Source organism: Bubalus kerabau, chromosome 9 (assembly GCF_029407905.1).
Source record: "Bubalus kerabau isolate K-KA32 ecotype Philippines breed swamp buffalo chromosome 9, PCC_UOA_SB_1v2, whole genome shotgun sequence".
Classification (NCBI taxonomy): domain Eukaryota; kingdom Metazoa; phylum Chordata; class Mammalia; order Artiodactyla; family Bovidae; genus Bubalus; species Bubalus kerabau.
In genome coordinates this window covers 87378612-87394968 of record NC_073632.1, presented here as the reverse complement: position 1 = coordinate 87394968, position 16357 = coordinate 87378612, and positions in this window count along the sequence as shown.

Genomic DNA, 16357 nt, shown 5'->3' with positions numbered 1-16357 from the left:
GGATTTGATTTAGGCCATACCTGAATGGTCTAGTGGTTTTCCCTACTTTGTTCAATTTAAGTCTGAATTTGGCAATAAGGAGTTCATGATCTGAGCCACAGTCAGCTCCTGGTCTTGTTTTTGCTGACTGTATAGAGCCTCTCCATCTTTGGCTGCAAAAAATATAATCAATCTGATTTCGGTGTTGACCATCTGGTGATGTCCATGTGTAGAGTCTTCTCTTGTGTTGTTGGAAGAGGGTGTTTGCTATGACCAGTGCATTTTCTTGGCAAAACTCTATGAGCCTTTGCCCTGCTTCATTCCGTATTCCAAGGCCAAATTTGCCTGTTACTCCAGGTGTTTCTTGGCTTCCTACTTTTGCATTCCAGTCCCCTATAATGAAAAGGACATCTTTTTTGGGTGTTAGTTCTAAAAGGTCTTGTAGGTCTTCATAGAACCATTCAACTTCAGCTTCTTCAGCATTGTTGGGGCATAGACTTGGATTACTGTGATATTGAATAGTTTGCCTTGGAAACGAACAGAGATCATTCTGTCATTTTTGAGATTGCATCCAAGTACTGCATTTCGGACTCCTTTGTTGACCATGATGGCTACTCTATTACTTCTGAGGGATTCCTGCCCACAGTAGTAGATATAATGGTCATCTTAGTTAAATTCACCCATTCCAGTCCATTTTAGTTCGCTGATTCCTAGCATGTCAACGTTCACTCTTGCCATCTCTTGTTTGACCACTTCCAGTTTGCCTTGATTCATGGACCTGACATTCCAGGTTCCTATGCAATATTGCTCTTTACAGCATCGGAAGTTGCTTCTATTACCAGTCACATCCACAGCTGGGTATTCTTTTTGCTTTGGCTCGTCCCTTCATTCTTTCTGGAGTTATTTCTCCACTGATCTCCAGTAGCATATTGGGCACCTACTGACCTGGGGAGTTCCTCTTTCAGCATCCTATCATTTTGCCCTTTCATACTGTTCATGGGGTTCTCAAGGCAAGAATACTGAAGTGGTTTGCCATTCCCTTCTCCAGTGGACCACATTCTGTCAGATCTCCTGCATTGTAGGCAGATTCTTTACCAACTAAGCTATCAAGGAAGCCCACAGAGATGTTAGTTTGCCTCAAGTCAGTAAGATTTGATGTAATCACAGTAAAAATATCAGCTTTTATTTTGGTATGGAGATAGATAAGTTGACTCTAAAGTTCATATGGAAAGATGAATAATCACTAGTAATGAGATTTCTTTAGAAAGCAGTATTGAACGGGGTTAATTAAATCAACTATTATAATTAAATCAACATCTGTAATTAAGAGTACAGAAAAGGTCAGTTTTCTTTCCAACCACAAAGAAAGGCAATGCTGAAGAATATTCAAACTAACACAATTGTGCTCATTTCACATGCCAGTTAGGTATTGCTCAAAATCCTTCAATCTAGCTTCAGTAATACTTGAATCAGGAATTTTCAGTTGTAGAAGCTGGATTTAGAAAAGGCAGAAGAACCAGTGATCAAATTGTCAACATCCGTTGGATCATAGAAGAAGCAAGAGAATTCCAAAGTCATCTACTTCTACTTCATTGACTATGCTAAAGCCTTTGATTATGTGGATCGCAGCAAACTGTGGAAATTTCTTAAAGAAATGGGAATACCAGACCACCTTACCTGTCTCCTGAGAAACCTATATGCAGGACAAGAAGCAACAGTTAGAACCGGACATGGAAAAATGGACTAGTTCCAAACTGGGAAAGGAGTACATCAAGGCTGTATATTGTCACCCTGTTTATTTAACTTATATGCAGAATACATCATGCAAAATGCCAAGATGGATGACTCACAAGCAGGAATCAACATTGCTGGGAAAAATATCAACAACCTCAGATATGCAGATGATACCATTTTAATGGAAGAAAGTGAAGAGAAACTAAAGAGCCTCTTGATGAAGGTGAAAGAGGAGACTGAAAAAGCTGACTTAAAACTCAACATTCAAAAAAACCAAGATCATGGCATCCAGTCCTATCACTTCACAGCAAATAGATGGGGAAAAAGTGGAAACAGTGACAGATCTTATTTTCTTGGGCTGCAAAATCACTGCAGACAGTGTCTGCAGCCACATAAGATGCTTGATTCTTGGAAGAAAATCTATGACAAACCTAGAAAGCATATTAAAGCCCAGAGACATCACTTTGCTGACAAAGGTTCTTACAGACAAAGCTATGGTTTTTCCAGTAGTCATGTATATATGTGAGAATTGGACCATAAGGAAGGCTCAGTCCCGAAGAATTGATGCTTTTGAACTGTGGTTCTGGAGAAGACTTTAGAGTCCCCAAAGGGACTCTTTGGTAAGGAGATCAAACCAGTCAATCCTGAAGGAAATCTCCACCCTGAATATTCATTGGAAGGACTGATGCTGAAATTGAAGCATACAAGATCAGAGATAAGAACGTTCATTTTCACAGTGAATTGCAGTAGACTTCTTCCATTTGGGACTTGTGAGACATAGAAATACATTCTGTCTGCTTATCTAACAGTCTGAGTCACTCATGTTGATGCCTATAGTAAGAGCCTGTTCTCTAAGTCTTACTGGAATAAGCTGGTAATCAAGCCTACACTGTCCAGAATCACTCTTTCTACTCAGATTTATTATTGCAGTAGGCATGGCAACACATATATCATCCCACACTGGCCATACAGTGAAAGTGAAAGTAGCTCATTCGTGTCCAGCTCTTTGCAACCCCATGGACTCTCGCATTGCAGGCAGGTTCTTTACCAGCTGAGCTGGAGGGGAAGCCCAAGAATACTGAAGTGGGTAGTCTATCCCTTCTCCAGCAGATCTTCCTGACCCAGGAATCGAACCCAGGTCTTCTGAGTTGCAGGTGGATTCTTTATCAAGGACTGAGATATAAAGGACTATATATTTGTGATTAAGAAGCTGTACTTTGTATTAGACTTGTGACTTCTGCTAGAAGTTGGCCCTTTTGTCTTACAATGAAGAAGGCCATATTGCATGGGACATTGCCTCAACCTAACTTGAAAAATTAACTGGATGGACCTCTGACCCTTGTTGAGACTAACAACAGTGCCTCACTGTTAATATATTAGTAGGTTATGATGTTATTTGCATCTGATTAGCTTTCTCTTATCACACAACTATGACTCATCGAACTAAACTATGCCATGTTTTCAGCTTTCTGGACCACTTATAATCTGATATCACTATCCTTATTTTCTTTTCATACTGTTCATGGGGTTAGGCCACTTCATAATGGTCTGATAGTCAATGTATTTGAGAAACATTCACATTCCCTATCAGCTGCAAACTTGTGGCATTGTTGAACCCTAGAATTAACTACCCAAGGATCAAATTAAAAGAATTTCTGACTCAATTTCCCTCCCTCATTATGGTCCATAGCCTTAATAAGGCAGAGTGATCACTGAATGCAGACAAAATTCATCTCTTATCCACAGACAAGATTCATCTCTTATTCATAGACAAGATTCATCTTTTATCCATCACTCCTGGTTAATGATCAAAATGGAAGGGCTAGATAATTATGTAGACTTATTTGGAAAATTTTGCTTGGCATCTTCACCATTCTTAAGCATGGTGCATCTCTCTCCTGACAGCAAGTCCAGGTCAACTTGCTTGGTATGGCCTTTTGGTGGCAGCCCAGTTAAAAGGAATGCTAATGGATATAAACCTAATTCTGGTTTAGCCACCTGGATTCTCTTGTTGGAATGACCTAATTTTATATTATAAAGATAATTGCAGTTTGGTTCAGTACACTGCTAACTCAGTGCCACATGGTGACCCAAGGTAGGTTGCATAATGAGTCTTTGTAAATTTGATGAAAATGCCCTTGTGCCTTTTGTACTTGAACCACTGCCTCCCTCAAGATGAAAAGTCTAGGTGTCAGTAGTAGATGATTTGAGAAAATTTGGAGATGGAGCTGCTAGGATGAGATATTTATTATTTCACAGCCATGAAGTGAGAGGAACAATAACAGTGTCTGGGGAGGAAACACCAAAGATTCTGAGGTTCAGGGAGTGGGAAGCAGTTAATGTTCTTTGTCCCCAAGATCCCAAAGCACAGCCTGATAAAGCAGTCATTTAACAGCAGTTGTAACTGACCTGCTTGCTGCTGGCTTTGCCATCTCCATTCATGTGTGATATAAACAGAAAAAAGTCATGCAGACATGCTCACTCCTGGAATATTCTGATGTATTCAAATGCAATCAGTGGTAGCTTCTGAGTTTGGAGTCCTCACTGTCCTTGCACTGTACAAATGAAAACACACAGGCCAGCAAAATTTTGTTCAGTTCAGTGGCTACAAATATATGCTTTCTCTTGTACCTGAGTGACTGTGGATTGTGGCATGGTGGCAGGAAAACTACAACCATTCAATCCTATGGCCCATGTAGCTTAACCAAATCAATGTAATTGTAACCCAAGTCAAGTGTAAAAATAAACCCTAAACTGGAATGACTTGTGCTCCTTCAGGAAATGTATATCAGTGGAGGGGACTGAACTATGGAAATGTCTTTTCATTGGAGGTGGGGTTACTTTTTGGCTCATCTGTGGATCTCTGTAATTATTTGCAGTAACACCAGAGATCAGAATGTTTCACTGTGAATCGAAATAAAAGACTGGGTTAGAATACATCTTAGCTGTTTGAGATAAGATCCACTGGTTCCTTCTAGGATTTATTCACAGTTGCCTGAGTGTGTGACTGTAGGAAGTCTACTTTAAGTCAATAAGGTGGATGGGCTTCCTCCTGACCCCTGGATTCTGGCAGCATTAAGTTAATAGTTGATAAAAATAGAATCAATTTGATCCTGTCCTCTGCCAGTAAGATTAATCAGAGTGACCACTGACTGTCATATTCATGTGGAAATTTGAGCTTAGTCAAGAACATGTAGGAACAAGGGATGGATCATTGGACCCATAAGTTCAGTTCAGTTCAGTTCAGTTGCTCAGTCATGTCCAACTCTTGGTGACCCCATGAATCGCAGCACACCAGGCCTCCCTGTCCATCACCAACTCCCAGAGTTCACCCAAACTCATGTGCATCGAGTCAGTGATGCCATCCAGCCATCTCATCCTCTGTCGTCCCCTTCTCCTCCTGCTCCCAATCCCTCCCAGCATCAGAGTCTTTTCCAATGAGGCAACTCTTCACATGAGGTGGCCAAAGTATTGGAGTTTTAGCCTCAGCATCAGTCCTTCCAATGAACACCCAGGACTGGTCTCCTTTAGGATGAACTGGTTGGATCTCCTTGCAGTCCAAGGGGCTTGCAAGAGTCTTCTCCAACACCACAGTTCAGAAGCATAAATTCTTCAGTGCTCAGCTTTCTTCACAATCCAACTCTCACATCCATACATGAGTACTGGAAAAACCATAGCCTTGACTCGATGGACCTTTGTTGGCAAAGTAATATCTCTGCTTTTGAATATGCTATCTAGGTTGGTCATAACTTTCCTTCCAAGGAGTAAGCATCTTTTAATTTCATGGCTACAATCACCATCTGCAGTGATTTTGGAGCCCCCCCAAATAAAGTCTGACACTGTTTCCCCATCTATTTGCCATGAGGTGATTGGACCAGATGCCATGATCTTAGTTTTCTGAATGTTGAGCTTTAAACCAACTTTTTCACTCTCCACTTTCACTTTCATCAAGAGCCTTTTTAGTTCCTCTTCACTTTCTGCCCATCAGAGGTCCTAAGAATCCCTACATATTCTTTTCAGATGCCAGGAATGCAGGGCACCTGATTGCTCTGTATCTAGGCCCTTTCTCACATAGGGCAGGAAAATAAAATATGCTTTCCTGACGAGTTCCTTTTCTGACTGACTGACTTTTCCCAGCCCATCCTTTAAATAAGGATACAGTCTTCATAGATTTATAGCTTTATGATGGAGTTACATGTTCAACTTCCCATTTTTCATGGCCCTCATCTTAGTCTGTTATTCCCCTATTTTTGATTGTTAACCAGCTAAGCCCTGGGATCCTATCTGTTGTTTAATCTCTAAGTTGTGTCCAACTCTTTTGTGACCCTGTCGACTGTAGACCTCCAGGCTTCTCTGTCCATGGGGTTTCCCAGACAAGAATACTGGAGTGGGTTGCCATTTACTTCTCCAGGGTATCTTCCTGATCCAGGGATTGAACCCATGTCTCTTGCATTGGCAGGAGGATTCTTTACCACTGAGCCACCAGAGGTCCTATTATTGGCATTCATTCCTAGAACGGTTATGGCCTCATGTTCACTTTCCACTTATTTTCAGATAGCTGTTTGTACTTTGACCTTCAGGGAATTCTCCTACTTTTTATGTGGGCTCAGCAATGTATGAAAAAGTCATAAATTTTGTAGATCTTGTGTTTTTCAGAGAGAAAGCATTTGAAAATATTGAAGTCATCATATTGTTTTTGTTAATATTTCTATTCTATTAGCTATAAACTCCATGTTTCCTTCATCTGTGAAATTCTTTCATTAATAAATTAATGTATTTTGACAAGTATTATTTTTCAATTTCACAAAGATTGGTTTGTCTCTAATTCAAACCTAAAGGTAGATAGGCCCAAAGCTATCATTAAGGCTTCATGTGGCCAGTTCACTTCATAAAGGTGGGCGACTTCAGAAAAATATGGTACTAAGGAGCATGTCTGAAGGACAGATTTGCTGGTAGTGAATAGTTTTGTCAGTTGCAAATAGTTTTATCGGTTGAGGATGAATTATGGTCCTTACCATCTCCTAATATTCAAACTAAGTAGTCTTGATATACTTTAACATCATGACAATATAGTCATCAAATATCCAGGTCTTGAATTAAAAGAGGAAATTATTTATTTCGTACCTAGTTCCCATAATAGAATTTTTCCTCCTGATAATTATATCAAGATACTTCTCGATAAAAAGGGAGCTCTTTTTGACATGTATACCATATTGAAATTTATGTTCATATATTTGTTTTTTTGCCATACTTCATGGCTTGTAAGATCTTAGTTCCTTGACCAGGGATCAAACCCAGGCCCACAGCAGTGAAAGTGCTGAGTCGTAACCACTGGACTGCAAGGGGCTTCCCTTATGTATATTTTAGCTCACCCAAAGCAAGAGAAAATTAAAAATAATGTCTACTATGTTAAAAATAAGCTATATGGAAAAGACATGTTTTACAAAATTTATCTGTTAACCTCAAGATGTGTTTTGAAGTAGCTGGAAAAATTACTAGAGGAAAAGGAGAAAGAGAAGTGTTTCCTCTTGATCCTTACTACAATATCTTCATAGGCCTCAAAAATTTGTCATTATTTGCTGTCTCAACAAAACTGCATATTTCTTTCTTTATGGAATTAGACTTTATTTTTGCAGATTTTCAAAGTAATGCCATTCTAAGGGAATTAAATATTTCTTTCACTTCACTTATTTTTGACAAGTCGTTAATATTCTTCCTGTGAAGAGATCTCAGGGGAGTTAAAAATAGCATTTAAAAATCACTTCTCCTTGCAGCCAGGTCTGGTGAAATGCATTCAAAATATGATTTCAAAAAAGTATAGGGGGTGGAATAGAGCTGCTTTGTTGCTTTTGCAATGACTAGTGAGATTTCAGATTTTCATTTTTGCTCTCTGAATTTATCTATTGTTTGACGTGCAATATAAAATAAATTGTCTAGTCTATTGCTTTCTACCTATAAGTCTTCTATACTTAGTAAATAAAATGTTTGCAAAAGACTTTGATTCTATTGTCTAATAGTTTTTATAGGAAATCCTAAGATGTCTAATAATTTTTATAAGTAGATTTATAAAACTAGATATATTACATTAAATGTTTATTGAAAAGGATTGTGCCAGAGTGCCTTGTTTAATGAGCAAAGGGTTTGAACAGAGAAGAACCTATTCTTTACATATTGTGAGAGTTTTATTTATCATTTGCTACTCTTAAAATGCTATAAATCATTCTTTAATTCATTAAAAAGCATGTATTTTGAACCTTCTTCAATTTATTGCTCAAATGTTGCCTTTTCCCTAGGCCTGTCTGACCACCATTTGAAAATTGCCCCTTGCTTTCCTCATTTTCTATTACAAGTCCCCTTTACCCTGATTTTTTAATAGTAAAATATACTTCTTTCAGCACAACATATAAAATACACATTTTGTATTTATCATGCTTTACTATATGCTGGAGAAGGAAATGGCAACCCACTCCAGTGTTCTTGCATGGAGAATCCCAGGGACAGAGGAGCCTGGTGGGCTGCCGTATATGGGGTTGCACAGAGTCGGACATGACTGAAGTGACTTAGCAGCAGCAGCAGCAGCACTATATGCTGAATACTCTTTTTTTCAATTCCTTTAAATATTAGCTCATTTAATTTTCTTATTAAACTTATGAAGTAGATGTTATTATAGAAAGGAGAGATAAGAAAGCCTTCCTCAGCAATCAGTGCAAAGAAATAGAGGATAACAATAGAATGGGAATGACTAGACATCTTTTCAAGAAAATTAGAGACACTAAGGGAACATTTCATGCAAAGATGGGCTCGATAAAGGACAGAAATGGTATGGACCTAACAGAAGCAGAAGATATTAAGAAGAGGTGGCAACAATACACAGAAACTATACAAAAAAGATCTTCATGACCCAGATAACTACGATGGTGTGATCACTCACCTAGAGCCAGACATCCTGGAATGTGAAGTCGAGTGGGCTTTAGGAAACATCACTACGAACAAAGCTAATGGAGATGATGGAATTCCAGTTGAACTATTTCAAATCCTAGAAGATGATGCTGTAAAAGTGATGCACTTAATATGCCAGCAAATCTGGAAAACTCAGCAGTGGCCACAGGACTGGAAAAGGTCAGTTTTCATTTCAGTCCCAAAGAAAGGCAATGCCAAAGAATGCTCAGACTACCACACAATTGCTCATTCTCACATGCTAGCAAAGTAATGCTCCAAATTCTCCAAACCAGGTTTCTGCAATACATGAACCGTGAACTTCCAGATGTTCAATCTGGCTTTAGCAAAGGCAGAGGAACCAGAGATCAAATTGCCAACATCTTCTGGATCATCAAAAAAGCAAGAGAGTTCTAGAAAAACATCTATTTTTGCTTTATGGACTACACTAAAGCCTTTGACTGTGTGGATCATAACAAACTGTGGAAAATTCTTCAAGAGATGGGAATACCAGACCACCTTACCTGCCTCCAGAGAAATCTGTAAGCAGGTCAAAAAGCAACAGTTAGAACTGGACATAGAACAATAAACTGGTTCCAGATCGGGAAAGGAGAACGTCAAAGCTGTATATTGTCACGGTGCTTATTTAACTTACATGCAGAATATATCGTGCAAAATGCCAGGCTGGATGAGGCACAAGCTGGAATCAAGATTGCTGGGAGAAGTATCAATAACCTCAGATACACAGATGACACCACCCTTATGGCAGAAAGCAAAGAACAACTAAGAGCCTTTTGATGAAAGAGAAAGAGGAGAGTGAAAAAGTTGGCTTAAAACTCAACATTTGGAAAATTAAGATCATGGCATCTGGTCCCATCACTTCATGGCAAAATAGATGAGGAAACAGTGACAGACTTCATTTATTGTGGCTGCAAAATCACTGCAGATGGTGATTGCAGCCATGGAATTAAAAAACGCTTGCTCCTTGGAAGAAAGAAAGACCAACCTAGACAGCATATTAAAAAGCAGAGACATTACTTTGCCAACAAAGGTCCATCTAGTCAAGGCTATGGTTTTTCCAGCACTCATGTATGGATGTGAAAGTTGGACTGTGAAGAAAGCTGAACACCGAAGAATTGATGCTTTTGAATTGTGGTGTTGGAGAAGAATCTTGAGAATCTCTTGGACTGCAAGGAGAGCCAACCAGTCCATCCTAAAGGAAATCAGTCCTGAATATTCATTGGAAGGGCTGATGTTTAGGCTGAAACTCCAATAGTTTGGCCACCTGATGGGATGAACTGATTCATTGGAAAAGATCCTGATGCTGGGAAAGATTGAAGGCGGGAGGAGAAGGGGATGACAGAGGATGAGATGGTTGGATCTGATGATTAGTCTGACATGAGTTGGACATGATCTGATACATGTCTGACGTGATGGACATGAGTTTGAATAGGCTCTGGGATTTGGTGATGGATAAGGAAGCCTGGCCTGCTGCAGTGCATGGGGTCAATATGTGTTGGACATGACTGAGTGACTGAACTGATGAATAAGGGAATAAATACAGAGAGTTACCTAAATCAGAAATCACAGAGCTAGGAAGTGATTGAACTGTGATTTGAATCTATGCAGTATGCCTTCAGAGGCCATGCTCTAAAACCCATCAATATGCTGCTCTTAAAATCATTATAATTTCTCTTTGGGGAGGATGTATTCTTATCTGTTTAGTTCACTGTTGTGTCTGTGGTGCCAAGAATGGTGTATGGAGCCTAATAGGTGCTAAGTTAATGTTTGATTTCCTTTCATGTACCAGATAATGCCCTAGATCAGCAGAAAGAGCTTTCCTTAGGTCAGGAGAGGAGATGAAATATATATTTAATGAATCATTTCAGAAATGTGTCTAAGCTTCAAAAACATAAAAAAACTATGTTAGGAAACACAAAGTATTCTGATAAGGTTTTACATGAGATATACATAATTTTGACTGGATCAGTTAAAAACATTTGATTCAAAAAAAATCCTTGAGGTCTACTCAAGACCTGAAGGATTGAGTAGAATTTACTAAAGTAAACTGAGAAGAATGAGTTTACCAGAGATTGGGGAACTAGATGTGTTAAGTCTAACCAGTGAGACTGTATCAGAGTCAATGAACCGAAATTCCAATATAACTGGAAACTAAGTAGAATAGAAGACCTGCAGAAGGGAGGCTATGAAGGCAGTAGTTCTTTTGGCAAGGACCTTGTAGTTCATGTTAAAGTGTTTGGATTTTATTTAAAGGCAGTGGGAAACAATTAGAGTCTTAAACAGTTAATTAAATGATTGGATTTCCATTTTGAATGTCTGAATGCAATGTAAAGAACAGATTAAAAGCGAGCAAGAGAGAAGGTAAGAAGGCAATATGGGAAGTTATCCAATAGTACAGTGTTCCAGACTGAGAGGTGATAGTGTTTCAAACCAGACTAGTTGCCGTGGAAATGCAGGCAGTATAGGTATTCAGGAATGGAATCTGTTGGATTCAAGTTTCTTTTGGATGTTGAAGGTGAGGAAGGAAGAGGAGCAAAGGAAAATTTCCTGAATTCTGGCTTGAGTAACTGATCATATTGCCACTTAACACCATAGGAAAAATTAAAAAAAAAAAGAATTAAGTTTTATGAGGCAAATCAGAAGTTCAGCTTTGAACAGTGTGGCCATATCTACATGAGGCTCTGGTGATATGTCTTTAGGGTGCAGAGATTTGTCATCTCTTGGCACATTGAAACTATCACTACTAGTGAAAGGTATTGGGTGAGAATAGAATGACTGATTACAGTCTTCAAAGTGAAAATAGTAGATTAACTGGAAGAAGGAATGCCTTCATTATAACAATCAGAATGTTAAATATGGCTTGAGCAAGTGGAGTCTTTGCAACCCTGAGAACGAATAGCAAAATGTATGAGAATGCATATCCCTGCATTGTTTATGGTAACAGGGAGGTTGAATCAACTTAAATGTCCATCATTAGGGAATGGATAAATGTGATGGAAGCAAACCATGTATTATTATGCGTTTTTAGAACAATAAACTCCTGATTGGTTCCCTCAAACTTCACTTCAGTTTCCTATTTGTTGAAGCTGAAACCTAAAATTACATTGCCCAGTGGCTCAGCAGTGAAGAATCCGCCTGCAATGCAGGAGACATGGGTTTGCTCTCTGGGTTGGGAAGTTCTCCTGGAGAAGGGAATGGCTACCCACTCCAGTATTCTTGCCTAAAGAATCCCCATGGACAGAGGAGCCTGGAGGCTACAGTCCATAGGGTCACAAAGAGTTGGACATGACTGAGCACACACACACACGAGTCCACTATGGGAGAGTGTGGGAATAAATTAGATTCTCACCTGAGATTCTCTGAAAAGTACATGAGAAGGAAGCCAACTTTCTATAATTTGGGGATGTTTCTGCTGACCATGTTGTGAAAATGTGAGACTTTGTTTTTCCTCTGAAGCATCTCTTCAGCTTCCTCAGGAGCAGCTGCCCTGTCACCTTTCTTCTAACATAGATTCAGTGGTGGCCTCGGAGAGAGTATCTGTTTAGTTCTTGACTCTGTATTTTTTTTTTTGGTGGGGGGTCACTCTTGGAGGCCCACCCTAGGATCTACTCTAGTAAATTCAGTAATTTATAAGCATCTAAATTTATTTCTGATAAAATGTCTAGAGTAGATTACTCTCTCTTGCACCACAAAGGGTGAAGAGATTCTTGGCAGACAGACTCCAACTGATGTCCATACTGTGCCACCGCATGTTTGAGAAACATACGTATCTCTTCTTGTTATAATCTATGACTATTATGGATTGAAAGAGTTTTAGAGATGATGATGATTACATTATGTATTAGCTCTGAGCAACTAAGACACTTGACCTAAATTACATAGCAACAATTGCTGTATTTCCCTTTTAGAAGTTATTCCAATTAACAAAACCATATCTAAAAGTGGCTTATTTTATGATGTATTTCTTGAGAGCAACTATTTATGTTCTCATTTTTGAAATCCAATGAAATGAAGGAGAATAGCTGATTATAGGTAATGTAAAAGATAGGATGTATTTTTGTGCATGTACTGAAATGTAAGTTACACTTATATGTACATGTAAGTACAATTTCCTAGACTCTAAACTTAATTACTTGGCATTTAAAAAAATTACAGAACATTGAATCAGTTCAGATAAATATTCTGGCTTCTCTCATTTTGAAGACATTTTCAGATTTAATAACTAAGCCAGCTAAATGCATTTTTAACTTTACTATTGCCCTAGAAAATGTGCTAAATAATATTGATGTAAGTACAATAGTTATTAAAATGTCAATCATAGTTCTCAAATTATACCCAAAAGCATCTGATAAAGCAACTGGATTCATTATAACTATGCTATGAAAAAGGATGACTGGGAATCAGATCAGTTGTCTGAATTTAAAGCCACAAAGAATGTACCTGAGAAAAGGCTATTTGGGAGATTTTCAGACAATTGTTTAAATCAAACTAGTTAAAGTAAAGAGTGTTCTAAGGATCAATTTGTAATCAGTCTCTAAAAATAACATACTTCCATTTCCTCGTCCATGGTGTACAAAATGAGAATGAATTATACATTATAAACAATAAAAACATTTGAAAGACAATTGGTATAAGAATCTATATTTCAGGAGGAGCCAAGATGGCGGAGGAGTAGGACGGGAGAACACTTTCTCCCCCACAAATTCATCAAAAGAGCATTTAAACATCGAGTAAATTCCACAAAACAACTTCCGAATGCCGGCAGAGGACATCAGGCACCCAGAAAAGCAGCCCAACTCTTCGAAAGGAGGTAGGAAAAAATATAAAAGACAAAAAAAGAGACAAAAGAGGGAGGGACGGAGTTCCGTCCCGGGAAGGGAGTCTTAAAAAGAGAGAAGTTTCCAAACACCAGGAAACCCTCTCACTGCCGAATCTGTGCCGAGCTTTGGAAGCACAGAGGGCAACATAAAAGGGAGGGGGAAAAAAAAAATAAACAATTAAAAATCGCGGATTGTGAGCCCTACGGGAACTCCCCCAGCGGAGAAGCAGCGCAGACGCCTGCACACGGCATTAGCAAGCGGGGGCTGGGCAGGGAAGTGCGGCGCGGGCTGTGTCCCTTAGAGTAAGAATCGGGCCGAATGTCCTGAGCGCTATCTGAGCGAAATAATTTGGGCTAGCAAACCAGACTGTGGGATATCTACCACGCGAAAAGCCAGCCCTAACCTAAGACACCGCCAGGCCCGCGCACAGAACAAAGGACTGAACAGAGATAGCCGGCTGCAGACCTCCCCCTCCGGTGACAGGCAACCAGAGCCGGAAGGGGGCAATCGCAGCCCCAGAGAGACACTATCTATAAAACTGTAAGCAGGCTTCTTTGCTAACTAAAACTTCTTGGGGGTCTGGACGGTCAACATCTGCCTGAGAAGGTGCGCCGGTTTTACACCCAGATAACCGAGTGGCGGGGAGGCGATAAGTCGCAGCATTGGCGCCCGCCAAGCACCTCATCGCCTGAGCTGCTCGACCTGGGAAGAACACAAAACGCAGGCCCAACCGAGTCTGCGCCTCTGAGGACTACCCGAGTGCCTGAACCTGAGCGGCTTGGACCTGGGAGCTCAGTCCAGGGCCGGCCTCTGATTGTTCCCGGCGGAACAACCTAGAGCCCAAGCAGTGTGGGCAGGGAGGCTACACGCGCCGTGAGCGGGGGCAGACCCAGTGTGGCCGAGGCACTTCGAGCGCACGCCAGTGTTATCTGTTTGCAGCATCCCTCCCTCCCTCCCCACAGCGCGGCTGAACAAGTGAGCCTAAATTAAAAAAAAAAAAAAAAAAAAATAGGGTCCTCCACCGTCCCCTTTGTGTCAGGGCGGGAACCAGACACTGAAGAGACCAGCAAACAGAAGAAGCTATAACAGAGGGAAACTCCTTGGAAGCTACAGGCCATAGATTAAAACCCTGTGGTTACTACGGATTACATAGGAAGGGGCCTATAGATCTTGAGAAATATAAGTCGGACTAAGGAACTGCCAAAAATGAACTGAACCCACAATACTCACAACAAAACCAGAGAAAGACCTAGATATATTTTTACTATTTTTACGATCAATCTTTCTTTCTTTCTTTTTTTTTTTAATTAAAAAAAAATTTTTTTTAAGTCCTCTATTGTCCTTTAATTTTCACTTTTATAACTATTACTTTGCAAAAAAAAAAAAAAAAGACCCTATTTTTTTTTTTTCTTCTTCAGCAAACTTCATATATATATTTTATAATTTTTTGACCGTGGTTTTTTTTTTTTTTTTTTTCTTTTTTCTTTTTCTTCTTTTCTTTAACATTGCATTTTTGAAATTCCAAACTCTACTCTAGATTTTTAATTTTAGCCTTTTGATATATGTTATCAATTTTGTACCTATAGTTTTTTTCATAATTGCTGTGACTTTTTTTTTTTTCCTCTGTTTCTTTCTCTTCTTCTTTTATATAACATCGTATATCTGCAATTCCAAACTCTACTCAAGATTTTTAATTTATGCTTTTTGGTATTTGATATCAATTTTGTACCTGTATTTTCTTTATAATTTTTGCGACATTGTTTTTGTTGGTTTGTTTGTTTTCTCTCTTTATTTTTCTTCTTCTTCTTCTTTTTTTTTTTTTTAACGTTGTATTTTTGAAATTCCAAACTCTACTCTGGATTTTTAATTTTTGCTGTTTGGTATTAGTTATCAATTTTGTACCTGTAGTTTCTTTATTACTTTCACGACCTTGTTTGTTTTTCTTTGTTCGTTTTTTCTCTCTTTCTTTTCCTTCTCCTTTTCATTAACATCGCATTTTGGAAATTCCAAACTCTACTCTAATTTCTAATTTTTGTTTTTATGTATTTCTTACCAATTTTGTACCTTTAAGAACCCAATCTTCAGGACCCATTTTTCACTAGTGTACGAGATTACTGGCTTGACTGCTCTCTCTCCCTTTGGACTCTCCATTTTCTCCACCAGGTCACCTGTATCTCCTCCCTAACCCCTCTCTACTCTACCCAACTCTGTGAATTTCTGTGTGTTCCAGACGGTGGAGAACACTTAAGGAACTGATTACTGGCTGGATCTGTCTCCCGCCTTTTCATTTCCCCCTTTTATCCTTCTGGCCACCTCTGTCTCCTGCCTCCTTCTTCTCTTCCCTGTATAACTCCGTGAACATCTCTGAGCGGTCCAGTTGTGGAGTGCACATAAGGAAGTGACTACTGGCTAGCCCACTCTCTCCACTATTGATTCCACCTCATCTCATTTGGGTCACCTCTAACTCCCTCCTCCCTCTTCTCTTCTCCATGTAACGCTGTGAACCTCTCTGAGTGACCCTCACAGTAGAGAAACTTTTCATCTTTAACGTAGATGTTTTATCAGTGGTGCTGTATAGAAGGAGAAGTTTTGAAACTACTGTAAAATTAAGACCGATAACTGGAAGTAGGAGGCTTAAGTCCAATCCCTGACTCCAGGGAACTCCTGACTCCAAGGAACATTAATTGACAGGAGCTCATCAAACGCCTCCATACCGACACTGAAACCAAGCACCACACAAGGGCCAACAAGTTCCAGGGAAAGACATAACAAGCAAATTCTCCAGCAACAAAGGAACACAGCCCTGAGCTTCAAGATACAGGCTGCCCAAAGTCACCCCAAAACCATAGACATCTCATAACTCATTA